Source organism: Hipposideros armiger, unplaced genomic scaffold (genome assembly GCF_001890085.2).
Source record: "Hipposideros armiger isolate ML-2016 unplaced genomic scaffold, ASM189008v1 scaffold_570, whole genome shotgun sequence".
In the NCBI taxonomy this organism is placed as follows: Eukaryota; Metazoa; Chordata; class Mammalia; order Chiroptera; family Hipposideridae; genus Hipposideros; species Hipposideros armiger.
The window spans coordinates 414,327-441,314 of NW_017731920.1; the positions used below are offsets into that span (position 1 = coordinate 414,327).

General features: G+C 38.2%; 1 protein-coding gene across 1 annotated transcript in view; it reads right to left on the minus strand.

Annotated features, from left to right (window-relative positions):
- The window catches only part of GUCY1A2 (guanylate cyclase 1 soluble subunit alpha 2), a 302,341-nt gene that overhangs the window by 263,546 nt on the left and 11,807 nt on the right, over positions 1–26,988 (minus strand). Inside the window, exons 2-3 of the mRNA XM_019623961.1 lie at positions 10,216–10,277; positions 2,310–2,431 (exon numbers count right to left, since the gene is read on the minus strand). The gene's annotated coding sequence lies outside the window, so the exon portion shown is untranslated. The remainder of the gene's footprint in view (positions 1–2,309; positions 2,432–10,215; positions 10,278–26,988) is intronic.

Sequence of the window (26,988 nt, forward strand, 5' to 3'; positions counted from 1 at the left end):
AAAAGCTGTTGTACTGTCACCTTCTAGATTATAAGCATCTGGCTTAAAATTCTTCATTCCCTAATGTCACCAGGTAGCACACCCCTGCTGCTCTTTCTACTCACTACGTCATCCGTATCTCATGGCAAATTCTGAAGAGCAATTAAGCTGTGCTGGGCCACCATGTCGCCTGGTGGTTGCCCTAATTGTCTGCTCTAGAGTTTCTTTGTGAGAACTGTGCACACTCATGCGCAAGTCATGGCACTCCTTATACTCATATATTTATTTATCTTCAACACCTCCTACTCTCTCTAACTCACTGATTTTCAGGGTGGGAAGCATAAGGAAAGGTGATATGAGGAGCAGGGAAACATTTAGAAATTGGGTAAGTAAAAAACAACTTTTCAAAATATTAAATATCCCTCTGCCAAAATTCTGATACATTCCCCCTGAGTGGCACATCTTCTCACCCCACCCCTTGAAAATCACAATGTGTCAAGAGAAATAGATGTTACTGATGGGAGAGTCCTTAAAAATGCAAAATCAGAAAACTGTAAACAGCTTTTGGGTAATGCCCATTTCCACCCCCCTTTATTCTCATCCCTCATCTTCTCCAATAATAAGGTTTACTTGCGGTATGACATTCCTACAGTTGTACTAAGATTAAGGTAAGTAAATCTTTGGCATTCTTTTTCATAGTCCATTACTGTCTTGAACGCTATTATGGACAAACTACTTATATCTACATGCCTCCCCTCACAAAAGTTCCATGTTCTTAGTACAATATTTTGTGTTTACAAAAGTTACGTAGGATGAAAATGTAGTCATGGATAGCTGGAGTTCCAACTTGAGTGTAAAACCCAGGTCGACCTCTGCGAGTCAGGTATGTTTAGAAAAATCCGGCAAACTCATGGGTTGAGGTCACCGAATCTGTAGAAGGGACTCAAATGTCTCCAAGGAACGTATTTACTTTCAAGGGAAAGTCAGGCAAACAAGTTTTACCCAGTTTCCATCATCAGATTCTGAGGCATGATTCTGAGTTCTGTATGGAGTCAGTCACTAAGATCTGTTGTTCCCCATCACCACCCTCCACCACTCCACAGATCCCAATCTGAGTCATAGGGAAAAAAAAAGGATTCAAAAGAAAAAAAATTGAAAGAGGTATTTTTTTATTTAAAAACCTCTGTAAGATATTAGGGCAAAATATATTCCTGCTTTGGTAGCTACTTTGCACATAATACAACATACTCTCACACACCAGGAATATAAGATAGTAAGGTAATGGGGCCGGCCGAGTGGCGCGATGGTTAAGAACTGGCTTGGGACGCCAGAGGACCCCGGTTTGGATCCCACGTATGAGGGCCAGTGACACTGCCCTCCACAGCTAAGATGATGAACAACAGCTCAACCTGGAGCTGGGCTGCTGTGAGTTGCCAGCGATGGCGTAGACTGCAGCCCCTGTGGCAGTGAATTGCCATGGGCTACCGTGTGTAGCCAGCAGCCAGCATGAGCAGCTGCCCAGAAGCCGGCTACTGATCTGCCTCGTCCTGGAAGAGCGCAATGATGGTGCCAACTTGGGCCAGTGAAGCAACGTCCTCCACAACTAGACTGAAGAACAAAAGGACAGCAACTTGTCTGTTCCCCTTCCCCCAATTCCCCAGTGCTGTTCCCATCCCCCCAATTCCCCAATAAAAATCTTTAAAAAAAAAAAAGATAGTAAGGTAGTAAGCGTTAGCTGCCTGATTCAGCGCAGTTTACAGCAGCACCCCCTAGTCATTTGGGGAGCATCCAGAAACAGCCCCCATGTCATAAATACTAGTATCTTCAAGGTGGACACACACACCACCACACACAGGGCATACAGACCTCAGCAGATGACCTGCCTGACCACCTCTGAATCCACTGTAAGTACATACTCATCCTCCAGCCGCAAACAGGGCCTCCCAGAAATAATGGAGTAATGATAATAGCAACAATAGAGTATGGGCTTAGAGAGGACAAGAAGAGATCCCATTTCAGCCAAGGTTCACAGCCAGAGAACTACGGATTATGGGAGGCTAATAATATTATACTAACATGTGAATATTTAGAACAGTTTCCCTGGAATGTATCTTTACTCCAATGCTCTTCAATCGTCAGGTAAACATCATGCATGTGACTTCCACTTAAACATCTTTAGGAGTGTTGAAATTATATCACTTGAAGACAAGGTCTCAATTTGCCGAAGCCTACAAACTTCTCTTTAGTAGAAAATAAAACATTTACACCTTTATTTTTCCTCTTCCCCTCATTCATTCTCTCTTAACCATATAAATACATAGTTAATATACCGAGTATATTAGCAGTACACTGAAGAATTCCTGAGACGTCTTCAATTTCCTCTTTGTTGGAATGGTCTGCATAGGAGCATCTGTTAGAGATATTGTGGAAATTCTTTTCTGCATCCCTATAACTAAGAAAAAAACAAAATTAGCATATGGAGACATTTTCAAAGCATCTGTGAATGCACTCATACACATACGCACAAGCACACGTAGTCTATGTTCTTAGCGTAATCACATTTTAAAATAACCGAAGCTTTAAGACATAATTTCTGTCATAACCCACCATTAACATCAGCGTTAGCAGTGTGGACCTGGAACTGGAGACACTCATTAATAAGAAAGCTATGTTTGAAAAAAAAAAAAAGAGGAAAACCAGAAAATATATCAGCTTTATGTAACCAGTGTTTCCTTATCTGAGTGTTTCATAGCTGCTGATAATCTGTTTCTATAAAGAAATTGCCTAGGAAAAGAATAATTAGCAGTGCTAATTTGGTGCATTGGCACTAAGTGTGTTGAAAGTAAATACATCTTAACCTCTATCACAGACAGTAAAGAAGATAGCAGCATGGTGCATGGATAACAAGTAAACAAATTGTCTGGAGTCTGACAGAATGTGAATCATCGTTTACCATTTTCTGTTTGTATTAACATATAATTACTATACAATATTATATTGGTTTGGGGTGTACAACATAGTATTCAACATTAATACACCTAATGAAGTGAGCACCATGCTACATCAAGTAACTATCTGTCATTGTACAAGGTTGTTTTGATATTATTCACTATATTCCCTATACTGTAGCTTGCATCCCAGTGACTTATTTTATAACTGAAAATTTGTACCTCTTACTCCCTCCCCTTCACTTTTTTGTCATTTTCTGTGAGAATTTGGGCAAGTAACCTAGTATCTGTTAGTCTAGCATTCTTCCCTTAAAATAGAGATGTCTCCTAGAGTTTTGTGAGGGCTAAGTGACAAAATACCTATGTAATTAGATGTTGACTGGAACTTTTCCAGTTGCCTCTGAATTAGAGCTAAGACACCAAAGCTGAAGACAAGAGGAGCTAAATGCTCGCACATTCCAAAAGAGTAGCCAAGGACGACTGAGTGGCTCAGTTGGTTAAGAGCTCACTGAAGAGTGCGAGCCCTGAGCAATAGCGGTTCAAGTCCCGGCCTGAACTGAGCTGCCGCTGAGCTGCCAACAGGTGGCAGGATGGCTCAGCTACAAAATTAAATAAATAAATGAATAAAAAGAGTAGCCAAGAAGACAAGACACCTCCTTCAGAACGTAAGCGATTAAATGGCCACTGCCACTGTCCCCACCACCAGCTTACAGAAGCAAAGGGACAGAAAAAATTCAAAAGGAAATCCTCAGAAAGTAGTAATTGGCCTAGGAAGAGAGTGATTTTCCCCTCCCCTACGAGAAAAGGAGAGAAGGGGTGTATTCCCTGTGGAAACCCAGTGAGTGAGAGAGGGGTCCGCCAAGATAGAGTTTGGGGTTTGAGTCTCTCACTCCTCAGTGAACACGTGCTGAGGAATTCTGGATCATCCCTCTGCACCTGACTGAGCAGAGGAAGAAGGTTCCAGAGAGGGTTATAAAAGGGAAAAGAAATACAGCCTAGGTGGGAGCAGCCTACAGCCCCACCATTTGACAAGGCAAAAAAAAAAAAAGTTTCCCATGGATTAGGGATTTGCGACTGAAGAGAGGCAAGCTTGAGTTGACCCATCCCATGATTCTGCAGCCAGGGGCAGGAATCTACTAGCAAGACTGCCCTCAGCTCCACGACATGGGCATCTGAAGCAAAGCGGAGTTCATACATGCACCTCACTGAGAGCCTCACAGCCAAGAAAGGACTATTGCAGCCACCAGTGAATTTAAAAAGCCTTCTGCCATTTTTCCATTTCATGTTTGCCTGACACAACACCTCAGAAGGGAAAGGAACCTAGAAAGGAGTGGACTGGGACAGAGGAGTGAAAAACCACATCATATCCTCTCTACACTACATTCCAATTTCCTCAAGCCACGCATGACCCCAGCAAAGAGGGATATGAGAATGAGCCTGGATAAGAGATTGAAGATTTCAGTTGGTCTGTAGTGGACTTTATATTCCCTGAAAGAACTTGGAACACAGAGCAATCTGCCCAAGCTAATATCAAAGGGAACCCCTCCTAGCATGTTTGAAGTGATTGGAGAGAAAAAATGAAAGGGTTTTATGTTTGTACACCTCCCTGAGATTAGACTCCAGTAGACCAGTTAGGCAAAATGCTTACCAGTTTCTAGAAAGGCGGAATGGGGAGCACAGGCACTAAACGAATACAGTACCATTTGTAAACCAAGCTCCCCCATCTTCATCAGAGTGACCTTAGACAAAACATTTTCTCTCACGGCCTCAATTTACTTATCTGTACAATGATTCTATGAAATAAATGGTTAGGATGAAATAAAATAACCGGCGTAAAGTGCCCGGTATATTGCCTCAAACATAGGGGAGCAATCCAGAGATATTAGCTTTCATCTAACATCTTGTTTTTATTCAATGAGATAGTTATTCTTAGTAAATATATAAAAAAGACGTTAGACTGTGTTTTAGATAACATAATTTACAGCCACAAAACCTGACCATGGAAGCAGAAGTAATATCATTGAAGTTTGTTTCCCAGAATAATCAGGGTTCACCCACTCTTAATTTTACTTCTAATGTTCTACTGAAATTATTCTAGCTTAATCCCTATTCAATTGTCAAAAGAAAAAGAGAACAGAAGGTTGGCTGTATAAAACAAACATAGGGCCCACAGTGATAATTGGAGTAATAGAATTTAATTTTAGATGACTATAGGAAATGATGTCCCAGGCTAACATGAGGTTGGCAGCAGTCCTACCCATAGTATTAGCATAACGATACTTATTCTGGAAATAAGCATGAAAAGAATGACATGATTCTGAATACATATTTCTTTAATCTGCAGTGTTTAAAACATATAATGAATGAACATTACATCTCAGAAAGATTGATTACCATGTGTGTTTCAATCTTAGTTTTAAAGAAATCTCTGCTTTGTCTACACTGCCATAGAAATCCTTTTTGGGAAGGGGGGGCCAGTAGGAGTAATGTAGTATAAACATGAGTGGCAGCAGTTGGGTTAGACACTCTAGAGGTGGAAATTTAGGTTAAAAAAAAAACCAAACTCTATAAGAAGAAAGCTATAGCTGCAACATGAGCTGAGCATGTTTAGCGCCTGATGCTAAACAACTGATTCCAAACTTTTAAAGGAGGACAGAGAAAAGGATATAGCAGGAGGATAAAGGGAAAGACAACCAACAAAAATTAAGGTGCAAAGGAGTCAGGTACTAATTATGGTAATAATAATTCAATGAGTGTATTGGTTACCTTTGTGTACTAACTACTTTATATGATATGACAACACATCATTATCATTAATATTCCCTTTAAACTTCACTCCAATCCTGCAATTATTCTCATTTTAAAAATGAGAAAACTGAGGCTGAGAGGTTATGTAATCTGCCCAAGACCATTCAAAGGCAGAATCTGATTTTAAGTCTAGTAACTTTGGTATGCCTACTTCCAAAGCACATTTCCTCAGTCCTCTGCTCTATACTACACAGCAAAGATGCACAGAGAGAGGGAAGGGCACAAGATAATGGCAAGAATGACATCAGAAACAAATGTCATCATAAACCAGGTTTTCCTCTCTCCTGAGTTCTTTAAATTCCTAAGGGGAAGGCTGCTGTCTCCTACTTACGCTTTTGCTTCTCACTGTCCTTTCCACCCCACACTGCCCGAAGACCCACTCCATTCCCTAGAAGCCTGAGTTAAAGTGGCACAAAGATGTATACTCAATGACACCTCTTCTCATTTCAGGTTGAGGGAAGAAGACTGTGCTACATGAACAAGAAGCTATCCAAGTGAACATGCTTGTGCACAGTTCATACAATAATCAAAATTGACCACAAAATCTGACACACAGTGGCAGAATATTAAGCATAAATGGAAAACTATGCAAATAAATCAGTATAATTTAGCTATAAAGAAAAGGGTCCTGGATACTACTACTATAATTTTAGAACTATAATGGACCCTGGCTGGAGATTATTTCAACCCCTCATATTACCACCTCCTCCCAAGCCTAATTTACTCTTTTATGCACTATATACATACCTCTGTATTCATGCTTCTAGGGTGCAATTTATTCATTTCTTCACACTCTCCCTCTTATCCCCCCAAAATTGTTAGTCCCTCCTATGTACCAAGCACTTACAAAGGTACAGGAATATAAGAGTAAATACTAAGACAAATAACCAAATAATAAAATAAACAAGATAATATAAGCTAATGATAAGTACTATGAAAAGCAATAATAAAGAGTAATATAATAAAAAAATGATTGGGGTTAGAGACAGTTAGGGATGGAGGGCTACTTCAGATTGGGTGGTCAAGGAAGGCCCTTCTGAAGACATCACAGTTAAACAGACATCTAAATGTATAAAAGACACCTAAATGTATAGAGAGAATAATCCCCACAAACATCTGGGAACAGAGCATTCCAGGAAAATGGAACAGTACATGCAAAGGCCTTGAGGCTGAACAAGCTTGGTACAGTCGAGAAACCAATGGATGGTTGGATTGGAGTACAACAGGGGAAGTGGGAGGGAGTGACATCAGAAAAGTAAACAAGAGGACAGATCACAGGAAGAGTTCAGATTTTATTCCTTCACAGTAAATCAATACATGGTTCAAAGCAGGGATTTCAAAGCATGATCCCTGGACCAGCAGCATCAGCATAATCTAGGAACTTAGAAATGCCAATTCTTGAATCCCTCCCTGACATACCTGATGAAAAACTCTGGGGGTAGAGCCCAGCAATCTGTTTTAACAAACCTGACAGGTGATTCTGATGCACTCTGACACTTGAGAACCACTGGTTTAAAATAAGAAAGTGACATGATCTAATTTTTTAATCACTTTGCTGCCTTGAAAATATGTTAAGGGAGAGGAGTAGAAGCCAGAAAACTAGATGGGAATTTGTAGGTGAGAGACAGTGGTGACAGTGGAGATGAAGAGAAAATTTATCACATTGCATGAATAAATTATTTTAGCACTCATTTTCCCAACTTGAATGGTGTCTATGAATAAATAAACGAACAAGTGAATGGATAAGTGAAGGACTAGAATAAACGTTTAAAGATAAAGTTGCTGAGATACAGAAAGGCTATCTTACTCCCGAACAAGAGACTCCATGGGCTACTCCCTCCCAATCCTCCATCTGCCTGATGCTTTGAACAGCTGCTCCCTGCATTCCAGTCTAGGTCTTGGAGACTAAAACTGCCTCCGAGAATTTCTAAGGGCTACCGCTATATGAATTCACCAAGGAGCAGAACCATGCAATCCTGGAGCTCTGATAAATAAAGCCAATCCAAGTGCAGAGTTTTAAAGGAGAGGAAAGGGAGGATGGGAAGGTGAGTGGTTAAAGGCTGAATTAAGAAATTTAAAAGAAAAAAAAATTAAAAGACAAGGGCTGGCTTGTACTCGCTGTTATCTGTTGGCATTCATCATCCCAACCCAAGGCACCTAAAAACTAAATTACCTCAAGGCAAGCCTCAGGCAAAACCCAATTTCAGGGATTAGGAAAAGCATCTCTTTCCCACCCTAACTGTCCCAGAAATATGTACAATAATACTTGTCAGTGCCTATACTCAAGGGCCTGAAATCCCTTTAACTGCAAGAATGGCATTCCTTTTCACAATTAGAGATAAAAAGCCTTTTATTGTATTTTCTTAAAAGAAACAACATATAGGTGTGAATATATGTTATCCAAATATTAGTGGTAGTAGGTGCTCTCCTTTTTCATTATTGAAAAGAGGAACAGAAAACAAAAAGAAGGAGCCTAAAAGGCAAAAAAGGGAGTTGGACATACAAGCCATGACTGAAGGAAAAGGGAAAACAAAGTCAAGAAAAGCAAATACTCTGCCAACTCATCCTTTTTGTCTTCATCAGCATGAGTACAAATAAAGGCAGTAAGCAAAGGTACTTCAAGTCCTCAGCAGACAGCCAACATCCAAGTGCAAATATGCTAATAGGACTACTTGGAACCAGTTGGACATCAAGACATGCATTTCCGTGTTTTCGTTATACTGGGTCTGCACCAAACAGAACGAGAAAAGGCCATTTAGGCAATGAACAAAGAATCACCACAGGCTATGTTTATAGAGGGTCAGAAGAGGAGTGCTGTGGCAGTAATTTAGATGAAAGAAAACTCCATCTTACGAATGGAAAAAAGAATTTTCTGCTGATTACGGTAATATAGTTTAGTTATTTATTTTGATCACATTTATAAGATTTCCACTCCAATTTGTCCTGAGGACATAGTGTAGTTCACAAATGAGACTATTTCATCAGTTATTATTCGATTTCAGAACAAAGAGGGCATTCATAACTCCAGAAAATGATTTGCATTTGATTACTGGTATTGCCATAAAAATATTTATAATAATGATGATGATGATGAACCTAAAAGCAAACATGTAGTACTTACCACATACCAGGAACTGGTCTAAGTACGTTGACTAATGTAATCCAAACACCATTGTTGGAAAACGGAGTATCAAATGAGAGTGATTGTTTTATTTTAGAATGTGTGGGGAGAGATTAATTTGACATTCCTTATCTCCATTAGGATAAACCATTTAAAATCTCTAATGGCCTCAAACTAAAAGCCATCTCATGAGTTTAAATAATATGTTTTTCCTAGTACTGCACTCTTGAGGATTGATATGACAAATTTTCAAAGCAATTCTCTTTGAAATGACAATTAACATAATCATCATGTACTTCAAGTATATGGCATTGTACTAGGTACTGAGATTATTTTTCCACTAAGTTTTCTTCCTTTTTGTTTTGTAAATTTAAAAAAAATTACACAACATCCTAATAGACAAAAATATGGTCTTGATTCCCATGGAAATGACTGCTAGCCATAAATGTTAAATGATTCCCAAAAGTATTTCAAGAGGTACCAGGGTTTGATCTTAACTCCTCAAAAGTTCTTAAAATCTTACAATGATAAATCACTGTAGCACACAGAGAATATTAACAAGGTGAATTGAAAATATATATTGCTTCTAATGTCAATAAATTTAACTTAAATAGTTAGATTGCATTAGAAAGTGAATTCAGGATTTTGTATTTGCCAATTGCTTTCTGCCATAGCCAATCAAAGGTATACCTTATACTCATTTGGAGCTTTCTGTTTACAAAATACTTTCATTGAAATTATCTCTTTTAATCATAACATCTATTCCTTGATTTAATTATCAACTTCATCCTTTATGAAAGTGATAAAGTAACTTAAAAGTTCTATGTGCTGGTGAAGACTTGAACTCCTTTTTTTGACCTCAAGTCTTACTTTACACCATATCACAATAATGTCAAGAAATGAGGGATTTAAAAAGAAAACTACGTGGCATGTGACTCTAGCTAAAACAATACCTCTCACTGAACTATCTGAAACTCGTAATACTTGATTAAACTTTACTGAAGGATTCTAAAATCCCATTTAAAGCCTCTCAGATGATACCATTAAGTCTTACCACATTGCTAAGGCAAAGTTATGAGATTCAATGGATGAGAATGGGAGTGTAAGAACACGAGAAGAAGGAAAAAAAGAAAGAATAAGCAATACCAAAAGGGAATTTCATTTAAAAGGATTAAACACAAATAAACCAAAGATAGTCACTCCAAGGGCCCCATATAAGCCCCCCCACTCCACACTGAGAGCATAGCCCCAGTGAAATAAAGTTGATCTGGGTGGCATAAAACCACATGCTCAATGGCTATGTTTGAGTAATTACCTTTAATTTGCCCCCAATAATGACCAAAATCCATTTTTACTTACCCAATAACTTGATGCTCATAATACTGCAACGTCCTCTTGAGAGTCTGCTGAATCGTCTGAGGCTACAGAATAATAATAATAATAAAAATAAATTATCAGCAAATCAGTGCCATTCCCACTCTAAGCATCATAGGCAGATATGTAGCCTCTGATCTCATAAGAGTTTTCACTTTACAATATTAACCCATCATGCATTTTGCCATGTATTTCCCCCAAAGGAACTACTATGAGGCACTCAGCAATTACCCAGAATTTCCCAGTTTCAAAATATGATAGCATTTCCTAGCCATATTTTCCCCAATTCTTTTGTACCAGCTATTAAGTTCAATGAAACACTCATTGGTTGCCTATAACAAGCCTAGGCCTTGGGTACAGTGGGGAGAGGGTACACTGAAGAAACACGGGTCATGCCCACGGCAAGCCTGACTTCCTCAATGACACAAGAGGTTTCAAGAAAGGGTTCTGGAGCTTCCAAGAGGCACCACAAATGCTCTGGGCTAGAAATGGGGTCTGAAGCAAATAACTAAATATCTCATAACCGAATTTTATAATCCTCTCCTCTCTATGACAACTGGAGATAGAGTTTCTTAATCTCAGATCAAGAAATCATTCTTAGACTTATTGAGGCAAAAGAGCCTAAACTTGGAGTTTCAGACCTAGGGAGCCATGAAAGGGACACCAAGATCCCAGAACAGATTTTATTAATAAATTATGATAAAAACCAAATTCTTAGTGGCAAGAGTGTAAATTTTTTAAATAATAAAAAGTTGTAGTCAATCAAGCAGAAAAAAACTATCAAAGGCTTATCAAAATACTGGTCATTATAGCCACGGATTAATTGTAGGGGGACATAATGACTGTGACACAGACACTTTGAGATGTGAGGCAGCGGGGTAGTTTGGTGACTAGCGGGCTGCCACTAAACCAACTACAGTAAGAACCGAGACAAGTCTAAAAGGGTAATCTGCAGAACGGATCTAGCACAGAGTGGTGACCTAAAAAGTAGTTAAGAAATACTGGTTTATCTCCCATCCCTAATCTTCAGAGTGGTTGTCTTAAAAATATTTAATTTTTTTTAACAGAGTTTGTTGTAAAGATTCACTTGACTTCCTTCCATGTTCACCTCTGTGAAAACATCCACGATAGATGGAAGAATCTCCCTACCTAACACTTCAAAGTTTCAACATCCCTCCATGGTAGGAAGTAGTTGTTTTAAAACTAGAGGAAAGTGAACTTCAATTAAATCAAGAGCACCCACTGAGATCTTCTCTACAGTATCATTTAGGAGAACCCTTACGCTGAGCAAATCTAAGGCCTCAGACACATGCGTCACTTTGGCCAAGCCAATTCAGAAACTAATTTTAAGGAAGAATCGGCCTCCAAGTGTTCAAAGAAAGAGGACCAAGGCAATTTCTTTCAACAACTGTTTTTCATTTATACCAGGTTAAAAAGATGAATGTGAGGCCTCAAACTGTCACAAATGTTCCTACTCATCACAATTAAATCAAAGCAGAGTAAATAGAATGTACCTAGGAAAGAAAAGTCTTTCCTGAACCAAGAAGCAATGGAGCTGTTGAGAAATCTGAAGAGGATGAAACAGACGCAGAAATCCTACAGCTCATGAAAAGTTTGCTTTAAAAGCCCAACCCACAGCCATCCTAAACAAGTCATTATCAGCTACTGGCTCAGTACCCCTGGGATCTGGGCCTCTTGCACTGGCTTGGCAGTTTCTGAGCTAAGATAACTTTCTCTTTGGCAACATGCCCTAAAAGCAGTGAATATCCACAGGGGGATTATCCTTCCAATAACCTCTGGTCACAAAACATGGAACAGAAAGCAGGAACTAGAGAGCACAGGGCCAGTTAAGATCAGAATGACCTCATTTGTACAAAAGGACTTTTTTTTTTCCTGTCCCAGGAATTTCCCAGTCATTAAAAAGCACATGTTTGTGAAAGGAGTTAAGCCTTTTAAAGAGCTAACTTTTTTCTCTTGTGAAACAATTACTTTTACTCCCCGAGGAGTTAAATTTATAGTTTCCAAATATATTAAAAGGAAAATGTTCGCGGGGCACATTCACCAAAGCTTCAGCTTGATGAAGCATTTATATACGTCCTGTTACTTGCCAAGGCCAGTGGGCACATTTTGATGGTCTAACTACAAGCAGAGGCTGACTGCAGAGTCTCCTGATCTTCAGCAGGCCAAGGCCGACTTCAACGCAGACCTGATGCCTTGGAATGCCTTATCTCAGGGGATTCACTGGAATCTTCTTCAGAGTTTGCCTCATTGCTCAACCCATGGCTTGATCAGTGAGAGACATCCTCACATAATCTCAGGGTCTCTCTGATCTAAGTAAAAAAGCACGAATTTAAGACCCACATGTAGGCCAAAACGTTCTATAGGGGTGACATCTGCCTTGACGGTCATAGGGTCCATTTATTAAGTGTCCATATATGCCCGTGATGCGAGTCAGTGTATATCAGTGGGCAATGCAAGGGCTATTACACACTTTCTCTCCTCTTCCTTAGAATGCAACTCCGTATCTGTACCCTACTCAACAGTTCCATCCAACCTTCTGCAGGTCAAGATCCCATTCCTCTCATCTATGTATTTCCTCTCTTTTAAGAAGGAGTTTAGAAAGGTGATTTAGAAAAGAGGTAAAGCTGAGTTCAAAATCCAGCTCTGTGACTCACTAGGTGACCCTGTGCAATTGACTTAAGCTCTCTGAAATAAGATTCTTTACATATGCCTTATTTGTACAGAAATTAATTGAAACAAAGCAGAGTCTCTTGTAGGTGCATAATAAATGATAGTTGTGACCGTGCTCAGATGAAAAGCATGGTTCCTGCCCTCAAGAGTCTCATAATCAAGTGGAAGAGCACAAGGTTCAGGTTAGAACATCCACCCCACAAGACCTACCACTACTGCTACAATGAGAAAATGGTGCTGATTCCAGTAGACAGAGGAAAAAATAGGAAACTGGAAGCCAAATTTATGAATATTTCCAATGAAACCTTCAGATCAGTCCAGGGAGATGGTGACAAAGGCAGAATTCTCAAAGTTAAGATTGAGGATAGACCTAAAGGCAGGCCTCCAAGTGGGAAGGACACTGAAGCATCACAGCAAAGATCAGGACTCCAGGCAATATGCTTTATAACTAATAAGAAACAACCCATGAACTTCCTTCATAGAACACAAAGAAAGTATAACAGGAAAGCTATGTGGCCTAATAATTTTACTGCTGTATACTGGATTATCTGAGAGACAGGGATAAGGGAGGAGACAAAATCCAATATTCTAATCATAAAAAGGAACTCAAAGAAGTCTATGATGTTTCTTTCTCTGCTTCCCCCAAACTACGATATAGATAGTGGCTTTTATTGTCTTATTGTCCCTACTCAACACAAAGGAGCAACGGATAGGAAGACAGCTAGAAAAGAAAGCAGCCATCTGTGCCCTGCACACATATTGCCTGGGACTCACACAGAAGGTACCCAAAAGCTTCCATCATGTGGCAACAAGAAGCCATCTTCACTTCCAGTCTCATTAACACTAGTTGGCCAACTTCACTGTAGTCAGCCAGCAATTACTGAACCCCACAGACTCAATGTGATGCTCATGAAAGGTCATGGGATCCAAAGAGCTAGCCATAAAACTGTCCCAGCAGAGCCAGAGAAATGATCCCTGAGGAGTGGGAGGAAGCAGTTCCCAGCAGCTGGCCTTGCAAGCTCAGACAGCCCTGCAGAGGCTCCCACACAGTCCCTGCTCTGGATATCCGTCCCAGATGGTGCGGAGATCAGGCAGGAGGCACGGAGTCAAGGGTGTGTGTGTGTGTGTGTGTGTGTGTGTGTGTGTGCGCGCGCGCACCCGCACGTGCCATGAAACACAGTTGTCATCGTACAAAGTACACGGTCATCTTAAGTTTACAGAGATGAAGAAGTTGAGGCTCAGATTGATTAAGTACCCCAAGGTCACACAGATAGTAAATGAATAAGTAATTGCAATTCAGGATTGGCTTCAAAGTGTGTCCTCTTTCCAACAGATGCTTTGAGGGTTCCTCTCACCTTTAACATTCTGTGTCCCTATATTCTTTTTTGATATACACAACACTTCGTCTTGCCAAAAACAAACAAAAAGTCCACAGATAATTTAAAAACAAACTTACGTCTGCTTTATAATACATATCCATAAGCTACAAAATTAATGGCAACAATACGTCTGCCTTTAAAGAAACATCCATAAATAGCCATGTTATTTTATTTTCTTAAATATGAGAAAATCATATATCAATATTGGAAACTAAATGATATTGATATATATTTAATTATTGCTGCTCTAAGACAGTGGTTTTCAACTTAGCCAGCACATTAAAATCACCTAAGGAGCTTATAAAAAATACCAATGCCTGAGGGTCACTCCCAAATTTTTCAATTCAACTAGTCTTGGGGGACCCAATTGCTTCTAATGTGTTATCAGGGTTGAAAACCTTTCACTTAGATATAAACATGATGGTCAAGAACAATATAAACCATACGTGATTAAGTCAGCATTAATGAGTGGAGTTGATACAAATATCAAGAGAAGTAAGCTTCTGAGAAATAGTCACACATAACTGCTCAATTCAACACAGTTCCATTTATTAACTGTCACTAATGGCTTATAATCAAATATGAATTTGTTAGATAAACAAAGAACTATATTGCTTGAGGCATAAATACAGGATTTTTTTAAATTTCAAAGTAATTCACTCCAGTGCACTTGTGTCAGCATTCAATTTTGTGCTGACATGTACATAACAATACAACAGCTAGTGTGATTGCAAGGCACTACTTTATGCCCATTACATATAGTAACTCCTTTGATCTCCACCTCAACATTATGTGATTTCTCTTCGCATTTATGGATCAGAAAACTGAGGCACAGTTTAAGTTCCCTATGTCACACAGGTAAAAAGGGACAAAGCTGGAGTTGAAACTCAGGTAATATGCTCCAGGATTGAAACACATAATCTCCAACCTAAACTGCACATAATATTTAACACTTTGTATTTGGTTGAGCACTTTACAATTTATATTTTTTAAGGCATATTAATTACCCCACTTGATCCTTACATCAATCCAATAAAATAGTTACACCAGCGTTATCATCACCACTTAACTGAAAAATAATGAAAGTTAGAGCGATAAGAAGTCCTCTTTTACAAAAACAGCATCTCTTCCTCTAGGAAACTGTCTTCAATAAGAAAGCATTTTTTTAATGTCACCATAAAAGTAGAGAATCACATGGATTCAAATTAATTGTTTTCTTTTTGAGAACAAACATAAACGTTCTTTAAACCAAACCTTATAAAACAAAGAGCACAGACAAAATTATATTGCCATAGGCAAAAGCATGGATTAAGTCATATCATAGACGTACTTTCATCTTCCCTTCCACAGCTTTCTCTCATCTGATGGCTCACCTCTTTTGTACCCTCTGGGCAGCTAGTATATTTATGCTGCATTCTGATAGGCTAAATCCCCACCACCACATTTAAACTCACAGAACAAGTCTCCAAAACTCATCATTGTATATTCTCGTTCATTCTCTCAACAAATTTCAAATCCCCTTAGTACTCTGATCTCAGATGGGGCCAACAAGAAATCATACCTCCATTTCCTCAAAAACTTGATCTTCAATCCTTACTAAGGTAGATGATATATGAATGAGCTTACCTACATTATATAAGATGGTGGGAACGACAAATGGTGGAATTTGGCAAATAGGCTCATGAGAGATAAACCAAGGGGCAGGGAACCCTTCTCAATCTCCTCCAAATCACAATACAGAGATCTCCATTTTCCCCACAACAGAAAAGCAATTTTCTTATTAGGACATAAATGCCAAATTCCATGATTTAAAGTGATCAAAATTACAATGTTAGACACTCTATCTTTATAGTTAGGCCCTTAGACACCAATGGATCACATTACATGATGGTATTATTAATAAAACTAGTAAAAATAACGTCACAAACAACCATATTAACTCCTTCTGAAAGAGGTGTAATTGTAGTAATCAGCGATTTTGCTTATCTATCCAGACATAATATTCATTTTCCCAGCCCCTAACTAAACTTACTACATATAATCCAAAAAAAAAAATAGACTGCAAATTAAATATAGAACTTTGAGTCAGGACCTCTGTATTTCAAACCCAGCTGTGCTACTGACCTTTTTATAAAATTAGCCCAAATCTCTTCACCTGGGAGTAAGAAACCTTGGGAAAAAAAATGCCTCCCTTTTCCCATCTGAAGTTTGTAGTTCTCAGGGTTATTTTGAAGTAAAGCATTGCAAAATTAAGCACTTGTAAATAGAGGCTAAGAACATACTGGTGAATAAGCCATCTTTCAGGAAACTTGGAACACCATTTCAAGTGGCTAACACCAGTACTTTGCTAAACAAAACTGGTAGTCCAGACAATTAATTACAAAAGGCAAAAATAGTAAGTGTGCTAAAAGGAAAAAAATAAAAGCTAGATATGCATTATAATACAGAGTTCTTCTGCCCATAACTGGTTGAACATATGCACACTTTCATCCAGTCTCCACTTTGTTCTCCTTGGGCACACTGGTACACATCTGAGTGACCACAGGAGAACTCAGGCTGACATTACGCTAATTGACCCACAAAAGGATTCAAACTGATAACTTTGGTCTTCTTAGAAATATGTTCTAATTAGCAAAGCATAGTGCTTATTATTATTGTAATTATTGATTGTAACTGAATATACTTAACATATAATCAATATGATAATTCTTTCTTTACAAAGTATGCTTGCTTTCAGAGTATTTTCCTTTCTAATTTTATTTTAATGCTTTTCCAAAAGTTGCCAATGAATTTAATTTGATACAAGACCTCATACCATCAATACTAATTTAAGCTGAAAACACACATTCCTTGAACTGGTGTAGATTCAAAGGATTATTTATTAATTACTTCCTCTGTTACCTTCAGACAAGAGCACATGTAAGTCACCAAGAATTTCTAAGGCTTTCAGTGAACTCCGGAAAATAATACCACCTTCAGTTTACATAACACTTCACAGTTTACAAATCACTTTCTTTCCCTTCATCTCATTAGATATTCACAACTTTGTGAGTCTCAGATATAATTATCCACACTTTACCGAGAAGAAAACTAAGATTCAGAAGGTCAAAGTGCTTTTCCTCAGCTGGAAGAGCACCTACAAGACAAGGACTTAGGTCTCCTGTGCTTTGTGACCCACAAGCTACTGCACCCACGGGTGACATTTCACTGTGCTGAGTATTAGGGTATTCTTCCATGTCTCTAACCAAAATCCCTTATTTGCTTTTATTTTTTCTTTAATAAATAGGAAAACAATGATGTAAAATTGTTTTCCCAAATTTGTCAATGTTGTTATTGTCATTTAAATATCTGTGGTATGATCATTAACTTAACAGGAAAACTATAGGAGAAACATGCTTCACTTGGTCAGCGTCGCTGTCTGAATAAAAACACTATGAGACAAGATGGTGCTGCTTCTAGACACCGTCTAGAAAATCAGCCACGCTATACTGCAAACACTTGGAGGGACATGGCTCCAGTCCTGAACTCTTACAGCAAACAGAACCTCACAGATGGCATGGGCTGACTCAGTCTACAAAGTGAAGTAAGGGTAAACTTTCTGGATTAACTACTGTAACAGCAGTCAACAATGCTAAGTGCTGAATGTCAAACACTGGGCCTAACGTTACATGCAGCAACTCATTTAATCCTCACAAAAATCCTATAAGAGAGAAAGAAGTATCACCCCAATTTGAAAATGTAAAAACTAAAGCTAGAGAAGTTAAAAAACTTGCCCAAAGTCACTTCAGTACTGTTAAGTCTATGTAAGAGTGTCATCTATGTCTGACAGCCTCCAAAAGCTAAGTTTTTCATCTGCCCCTCTAAATTGAAATACATCGTTCTATCTGCACCAAGGCAGAAAAGGTTACAGCTGAAAGGAAGTAAGTCTGGGCTAGACTGTGTGAGTTGGGATACAGCTTTTTATTTTTCTGAACCTCAATTTCCTTTTTTATAAAATAGAGATATTCCTAGCATAACTATTTCTCAGGGTTGTAAAGTCAAAATGAAATAAAACTATAAACTATTATACAAATATGTGTCACATGATGATTCTATGGAAAAAAAAATCTCTTGATCAGACAGTAGTCAAAGATTGTTAAATTGAACTAAACTGACCATGTCTAATATCCAGGGCTGTTGCCAGGCATGCCTCGCAGTCCAAAGATGCCAATTAGATGCTGCAAAGCTAATTAGTGCCATTTCAATTCCAGAGTACCATACTGGAGAGCAATGGCTCTCATGTCAGGAAATAATTTCTAGCCTTTTAAAAGAGCTTTGCACCCTCCACTTGAGCATTTCCAAAGAATTCCCTATTGTCTCCAGTACTTGGGAGCTACAGTGAGGTGTTTCCCAGTCAGTAAGAGCCCAGAAATAAGGGAAATAATATTGCTGCCTGACAGTGAAATTAAAAATTAAACATCAAACACGGAACTGTTCTGTCAACCCTAAATACACTGGCTTAAACAATAATTTGTAAATGGACAACAAAGAATTACCTCCAGTCACCAGCCAGGGTATAGTTCCAAGCAGAGTGGGCCACTGAGGAATAAAAGCAACGAATGTAAAGGAGATGAAATCTGGGAGGGCGTGGGGAAAGCCAGTGAAGTTAGAGAGGGCATCCAGAGGAAAGAGAAGGGAGGGGAATAGTTTAGGAAACATTATACATATTGCTGTTCAAAGGCATATTGGTCCTCTCTCACACTGAGAAAGATTATTCCTAAAGTAAGGAAAATTCTTCAACCATCTTCACTAAAAAGGGAGTCATAAATGGATGTGGAGCCTCAGGTCTCATTGGCAAGGCCTTCCCTACAACCAAATAGCTCCTTAAACTAGACTGAAGAATTTGCCATGAAGTTCATTTTGCTCTGACCCTAAAAGGATTAAAGCAAATTTTGATCATGACTTGACTCCTCATATAGTCTGCAGAGGTAAGAAATGTACTGACAATGCAAACTTCGAGTAAGAAGCCTCATTTCAGTCATTGCACTCTGTAAATAAGTAAACTGCAATTCAGATGCCAACCAAGTGCCATAGGCATTTTGTTTAGCCCGTGGCTGCGAGTCTGATTATTTCAGGACACTGACAAAAACAAGCCCTTGGAGTTTAAAAGTCTCCAATGCTGAAACATGCAGAAACCATCAAAACACTACCCTGGGTGGTTCCTGCCCAGCTCTACTGCTTCAACCTCTCTTGGAAGATAAAACTCAACAAAGTCTAAATATAATCAAATCAAGTGTTGACTATAATCAGATGATCCAAACGGATATGAAATGTGCTTACTAGGCAGATGTTTGACAGGTAATGACTGCCACATGATCAGTGTTTATAATGCACTACATTCCTAAGCTAGAGGTACAGATAATCACACTTTTTTCTGGAAAAGAAACATGCAGGTGTAAGAACACATACTATATGACATGAATAGTCTTACCTTTTTTCATTTAACTCTATCTGACCACATTTTTTAATCTAGGCATCACTCCATTATATAATAACTATTACGTTACTTCCTCATTTCTTCTATTATGTTCTTATACCAAGATATGTGTATCGATGGGTATGCATAATTATATACAATCCATGAAGAGAAACACAGACCCTTATACATGTAATTATTTCTATGAAATCATGACTTCCTTCATATTCAGAAATCAAACCACATACAAGTAATGTCATTGCTCTTCCCAGACTCTGCAGCATAAGCTAAGCTGTTGGCAGTAATGATAGCGTTTGTCATTCTGTTCATAGCTGCCTCCACCCATGGGAGCCCAGAGCATACAAACATGACAGTAGACAAGCAAAGTAGGTCAGCCTAGCGGCAGATTCCTGATGAAGAAAGGGGCCTTTGTCATTTCTGTGTTGTGTGGACTTACAGCACAGTCAGGATCTAAACAATTGGTGAGAGGTGGTAAGGTTCAAGAAAACCAACAGGAAATTGCTACCAGCCACCCCTTAGCAAGTCACAAAGTAGGAAACATATGGGAGGCGAAAGAGGGAGTCTGTGCTGGACAACACTGTGTATTGTAGCAATTCATGGACATGCTGAGAGACATGTCGTGGTAAAAGAGCTTAGGGCCTGAAACAGAAGAATCCAGCACTAAAACGTAGGTGGTTACCAGCTTCTTGACTTTGAGCAAGTTACTGTTCCTCTCAGCTTTTGTTTCCTAATCTTTAATTTGGGCCTAAAATTAATCCTTGCCCTGCCTACCTCATACATTTCCTGGGTGAATCATGGTGGGATAACATATATTAAAACATGCTTTATAAACGCTAAACAGATGCCATTCATTACTTGTGCTTTGCTATTTGGAAAGTATAGGTCAACACATCATTCCCTCCCCGTCCTAAAGTGGGGAGAGCAAAGAAGAAAAAATGTCACTAATGCCTTATGTCTCAGTATTAAAAAACAGTATAGTTGGTAAAAGCCCCTGGTTTTTCAAAATTCTCTTCTAATCTGCTTACACTAAAAACTATTCAAAATAAGTCATCCTTCACAAAAACGCCCATCATAATGTGAATTGTTGTGTTCATTTTAGAAGACATCAAAACTTGTTCACATTAGAACGAAATTTTTAACTCTGTATCTGTAGTATTTCTTAGCCATTTGTTTGTCTTGTTATCTAATGGAAAATTAGTAATTGGGAAAGGGGACAACAGTAAAAAGGATATGAGTAAGAAAAGGATATTGGGAACAGCTGCCTACAAAAGAGGAGAAGTGTTTCTGGTACAGTATTTTCTTTTTCAAATTCTTTCTAGAACACAACATGAGTTATAAGATCTTGTTCTGCCATTCAGTTTTACACATATCACTCAAGGTTGACCCACAGGGATCAGCTACACACATTCACACCAAACAACAGGAATTTTAATAACATAATGCTTAGGAACAGGGTACTGATTGGGTATCATTCACCATTTTCCATTTTTTTTAATATTTTAATTTCCTTGCATGCACAAGGGCTTTTAACTGGAAATTCCAAGGCAAACCTAGTGCAGGGGCATCCATAATTGGAATGACACATATTAATCCATAAATTATGCATATAAGTAGCAAAATTTCTGGAATCTCTAAGTATTATAAAACATAAGGACAATATCAGCCCCATTTAGTCCTATGAGCCTTAGTTAGCATGGAACCTGAGGGGTAGTAATGATTCTTTAAAATAATAAAAAATAGTTTATGATAAAAAATTTATATAATGCCACCTAATCATAGATGCTATGTATTATACTGTTTTTAATCTCCCAATATATCTGTTATTCCTACAAACCAAGAACATTAAATAATTTATTGTAGCTACAGAAATCTCTAGACGGCTACCTGAGGAGCACCCAGACATAACCACTTCTATATAGCTATCAATATAGGTCAGAGCCTTATGGGGCCAGACACCAGCTTTGATTTTAGAAGTATCAAGAGAGCTATCTCCATCCCTTCCATCACCTAACCCCTTTTGAAAAAAACTTACTTTCAATCCTGCAAAGGTGCTAAAAATCAAGGGAGGTACTTTTCAATTGATTATTTAACATGATATTTAAAATGTACAGTCCAGTTTGTCTGGTGAGACTCATTGGTTTTGTGGCATAAGGTTGTGATAAAGAAATCAAGAGAGACAGATATATGCATATATATAAAATACAGAGGGTGCCAAAAAAATGTATACACATTTGAATAAAATAAAACTGTATTAAAATTGTAATACTATGTACTGATAATAAAAGATGAATACAAGTCACGTTTGACTTCTGCAATTACAAGAGGTTACCATCAGTGTCCAGACACTTCTGATTACGGCCACTTGTATACATTTTTTTGGCACCCCCAGTACATATATATACATATATATGTGTGTATGTGTGTGTGTGGAGACAGAAAGAGAAATTATAAAAGTAGATACCCCTACTTCACAATTTTTCTCAACCTAAATCCATAATATATCAGAGTTTAAACTAGTATAAAATGTCAAGGCAAAAACTTTGATTGTTTTTACTTTCATATGCCTTTGCTTGTGCATCTATTAGTTACTCTGGAAAAGCAAAATAATAAACTTTGTTATTTTAAGTTTTTTAAGATGTTTGCAGGCAGGTTTGATTTACAAATCACATGAAGTAGCTGAATGCCTTATCTAATGGCCAAAATTGTTGGTTGGATCTTATTTTTAGATTCATATTTGTAGACTCATATTTTACAGCTTAATAATGGTAATATGTTTATTGGCCTATATTTGAAAGTGAATTATTCATATGAGATCTGACAATTAAGTTCACAAACTTGTTGCAATGATATTGCTAACCTTTTTGATATCAGAGAGATTATTCATTATGAATTTGTACCATCTGGACAAACACTTAACCAAGTTTACTATTTGGAAGTGCTGAAAAGGCTACATGAAAAAGTTAGACGACCTGAACTTTTCACCAACAATTCATGGCTCTTGCATCATGACAATGCACCAGCTCACGGCACTGTCTGTGAGGGAGTTTTTAGCTAGTAAACAAATAACGGTTTTGGAACACCCTCACTACTCACCTGATCTGGTCCCCAATGACTTCTTTCTTTACCCAAAGATAAAAGAAATATTGAAAGGAAGACATTTTGATGACATTCAGGACATCAAGTGTAATACGACAATAGCTCTGATGGCCACTCCAGAAAAAGAGTTCCAAAATTGCTTCGAAGGGTGGGCTAGGCATTGGCGTCAGTGCATAGCTTCCCAAGTGGAGTACTTCGAAGGTAACCATAGTGATATTCAACAATGACATATGTAGCCTTTTTCTAGGATGAGTTTGCAAACTTAATTGTCAGGCCTCGTATGTAGTTTCTGAAAAATTATTATGTCTCCTACTATAACTTCTAGTAAAATGATTTTTTCCAATAACATGTCCAATGGAATTGTTGATTTCTATAATTACAGTCATCATTAATGCCATTAAGATGCTATATCCCATTGCTATAATAAAAATAATTGGATATCTATGTTAACTAGGTATTTGAGACCTAAATTTTTCTCAATAGTCAAGAATGCTAGGCTGATAGTGAAAAATTACACTTACAATTTAATTCAGTATTTGATTTCCTTCATCTTCCCCCATTCCCATCCCAAAAATGCAGCTGAAAAAAGAGAGAACTGCCCGAAAGCTTAAAGAGCCAGCAGGCAGCCTCATATGAGTATACCTGGATACCGAACATACCGCAGTTCACAGGTTAGTCCCTTGCAAGCTGTGGTTAAATCCCATCCATTCTCCTTCAGCAGAAAAGTTAGGTTTGTACTTTACAAGCACACTGTTGGAGAAAGAATTTAATTCAGAACAAAAGGAAAGACTGGTTTTCTTTGAAATGTGTTTATAATGGCAATAAGTTAACACAAGAAGAAAAAAAGAGGAAGACTTTATAGATTACAAATACTGTCAGGTCCACAAAGCATTTATTGATCTTTATATTAGGAGGAAACAATAAATCTCTCTTCTCCAGGATCCACACTAGAAATCCCTTCATATCTGTCTAAAGCTTCGAGTGGAATTACAGTAGTCTGTAGCTAAAATTTACTCTTTCCCTCACTCTTTGTTCCTTTACAACACAATCATCTCATCATTATCACTCCTTACAACAAATGTCTTTGGAGGCAGATTCCTTTTTAAGGAGATAAAAAGACATTTTCATTACTTGTGGCCAATTTTTAAAAGACGCGAGAGTAATTATGCCTACTGCAGATTTATATTAAATGGCATTTTTAAATTCAGAATCCAATGGCAGAGTCATTTCTCTTCTGCCCTATAGAATTAATAAGAGAAAGATACATACATACACATATATAAATAGATAATGATGATAAATACATTTCAAAATGCTATTAAAATAAACTCAGGTTTATATCTATAAAATACTATGATAAAACACAATTTTAAGAATCTCTGTTGGGCCGGCAGAGTGGCGCACTGGTTAAGAGCTGGCTTGGGTCGCCAGAGGGCCCAGTTTGGATCCCACATATGAGGGCCAGTGACACTGCCCTCTGCAGCTAAGACGCTGAACAACATCTCAACCTGGAGCTGGGCTGCCGTGAGTGGCCGGTGACAGCGTAGGCTGCAGCCTGCTGCAGTGGGTTGCCATGGGCTACCATGTGTAGTCAGCAGCCAGCGTGAGCAGCCAGCAGCCACAGTGAGTGGCCATCCAGAAGTCGGCGACTGATCGGCCTCGCCTGGGAAGAGCACAATGATGGTGCCAACTTGGGCCAGTGAAGCAACGTCCTCCACAACTAGACTGAAGAACAAAAGGACAGCAACTTGTCTGTTTCCCTTCCCCCAATTTCCCAGCGCTGTTCCCATCCCCCAATTCCCCAATAAAAATCTTAAAAAAAAAAAAAGAAAATCTCTGCATCCTTTCCTTTCTGAAAAACAAATAAATAAATTCCTTAAGTTTAAAATCAAATATCTGGTAAGACAACATTCAAAAATCAAGATATCACTCATACACTAATTAAACCAATCACACAAGGAAAAATGAAATTGAAAGATAGACATGGAGTGATCCTGCACTACAAGAATTTGGACAACAAGTATTTAAACAGTTATTTTTTTCTTTTGTCAAGGTCTACAGAAACTTATTGAATTAGGATTATAGGCTTCTCGCTAGTACAGCAACAGATTCTCCTTAAATTTGCCACTGGGAAAATGTGGATTTTTCTTCCAAAAGTTCTTGCTTTGCCTTGGGAAGACTTTATACAAGAAAGAGTTTGGAAGAAAGATAAAATCTTTCTGAACTTTCATTCCTGAAATGTTTGAAAGAGTCACAAGAAAAAAAAGGGGGTAGGGGTGTTATAAATTTTTTCCCCTATAACTGAGACATCTCAAAATCCTGCCATAGAAAAGGCCAACAAATATCTGTTTAATGAACTACTGTTGAATTTTTAAAAACTATAGTTAGATCATGTAGAAAAAACTTATTCTTTCTTCCTAGTACATAATGGAAATTGACTGGTGTAGCAGATTACAGAGCATTTAAAGAAAATCCAGCACTTTTTTTTTTTAAATTCTGCAGATAACTACAGACATTTTCTGCTCCACAGACCTTGTGTTCCAGCGCCGTACACAGTAAAGTCAAGCATACATAGTGGGCAGATAGTAAATGTATGAAGAAGGAATAGAAATAATACAATAATTGTTTACGTTTATAGATTCTGTTTTCTTTTGATTTTTTTTACTATTATTGATTTTCTTTTTCTGAAGTGCATCTGTATTTATGATCTTATTTGTGTAGTACAGGTTGAATACATACCTTTATATTCACTCTAAATTTATTCACTTAGCAAATATTTACTGATCAACTATTATGTGCCAGACACTAAAACTTGGGATTCGCAGTATACAAAATAGACAAAAATCCTTGCTTAATGAAATTAAGCAAAATTTACCCAGAAAAGGAAAAGAAGAGAGCCAAAATGCTAGATTTGATTCTGTATGTCCTGCTTGGCTTTATATTACCTTCCACACCACCTTACAACTGTGTAAACTATAATCAATGTAACAGCAAAGTACAGTCCTATTTACCTGGCTCCTAATCCCTAGAGAGTTCCTACCATTAGTGACCGGTCTCAGGGCTGGCCGAATGGCTCAGTTGGTTAAGAGCTCGCTCAAGAGTTTGAGCTCTGAGCAACAGCGGTTCGAGTCCAGCCCGAGCTGAGCAACCGCTGAGCTGCCAACANGAGTTTGAGCTCTGAGCAACAGCGGTTCGAGTCCAGCCCGAGCTGAGCAACCGCTGAGCTGCCAACAGGTAGCAGGATGGCTCAGCTTAAAAAAAAAAAAAAAGACCATTAGTGACGGGTCTCAAGAGCTCTAAAGCTAAACAAAGTCATATCAGACATGGTAAGGGTAAGAATAGGGGTTATATACATAACATATGTATCTCAAATTACCTTTAAAGCTGAAAGAGAGCAATCTAATGCAGGCACAATCAAAACCAGTTCCCTCCACAGGGTGTTCCATTTATTAAGTCCTATCTTTAGAAGGATAAGAGAAAACCTGAAGTTTACAGATTGCTGAAACAATCCTAAAAGCTAGCTACAGTGGAATATACAAGTGAAAAGATGCACACTTCATGATTTGACTAGAAAAAATTTCTGAAGGATGAATCAGTGACACTTCTGGCCTCATTTGACATCCCATGGTCAGTGCAGCTACCATAGTTAAGATACACCTAGAAAGCTGCAAATAGCATGGCAATTTAAATTTAACAATCATTAGATATACAAAATTACTGACCAACCACTGAGTTATAGTGATAAAATCAAGACAAGACTAATAAATTAGGTGTAAATAAAACCAAAATCCAACAGCTGCCTTTGCACTATATTTGTTATGCTATATTGCATTCCCCTCAGGCACAGAGAAAGAAGCATCCTCACTCTTGACAGAGGAGCTAAAGAATGCCTCTAGATAACCCTGTGTTTTCCCAAAGCCTATTTATCTCATCCAGCTCCAACTTTTCTGACTATTCAGTTACCTTCTAACAGTCTCCACCTCTTAAATAAACTTAGATATAGCCTCACAGGCCCTGCCAACTATCTCTCTTTACTTTTATTGCCAAATGTCTTGGATAGAAATTTATGCCCATCGTATCCTTTGTTTAGTCATCAAAATTTCCCTCTTTAAACCA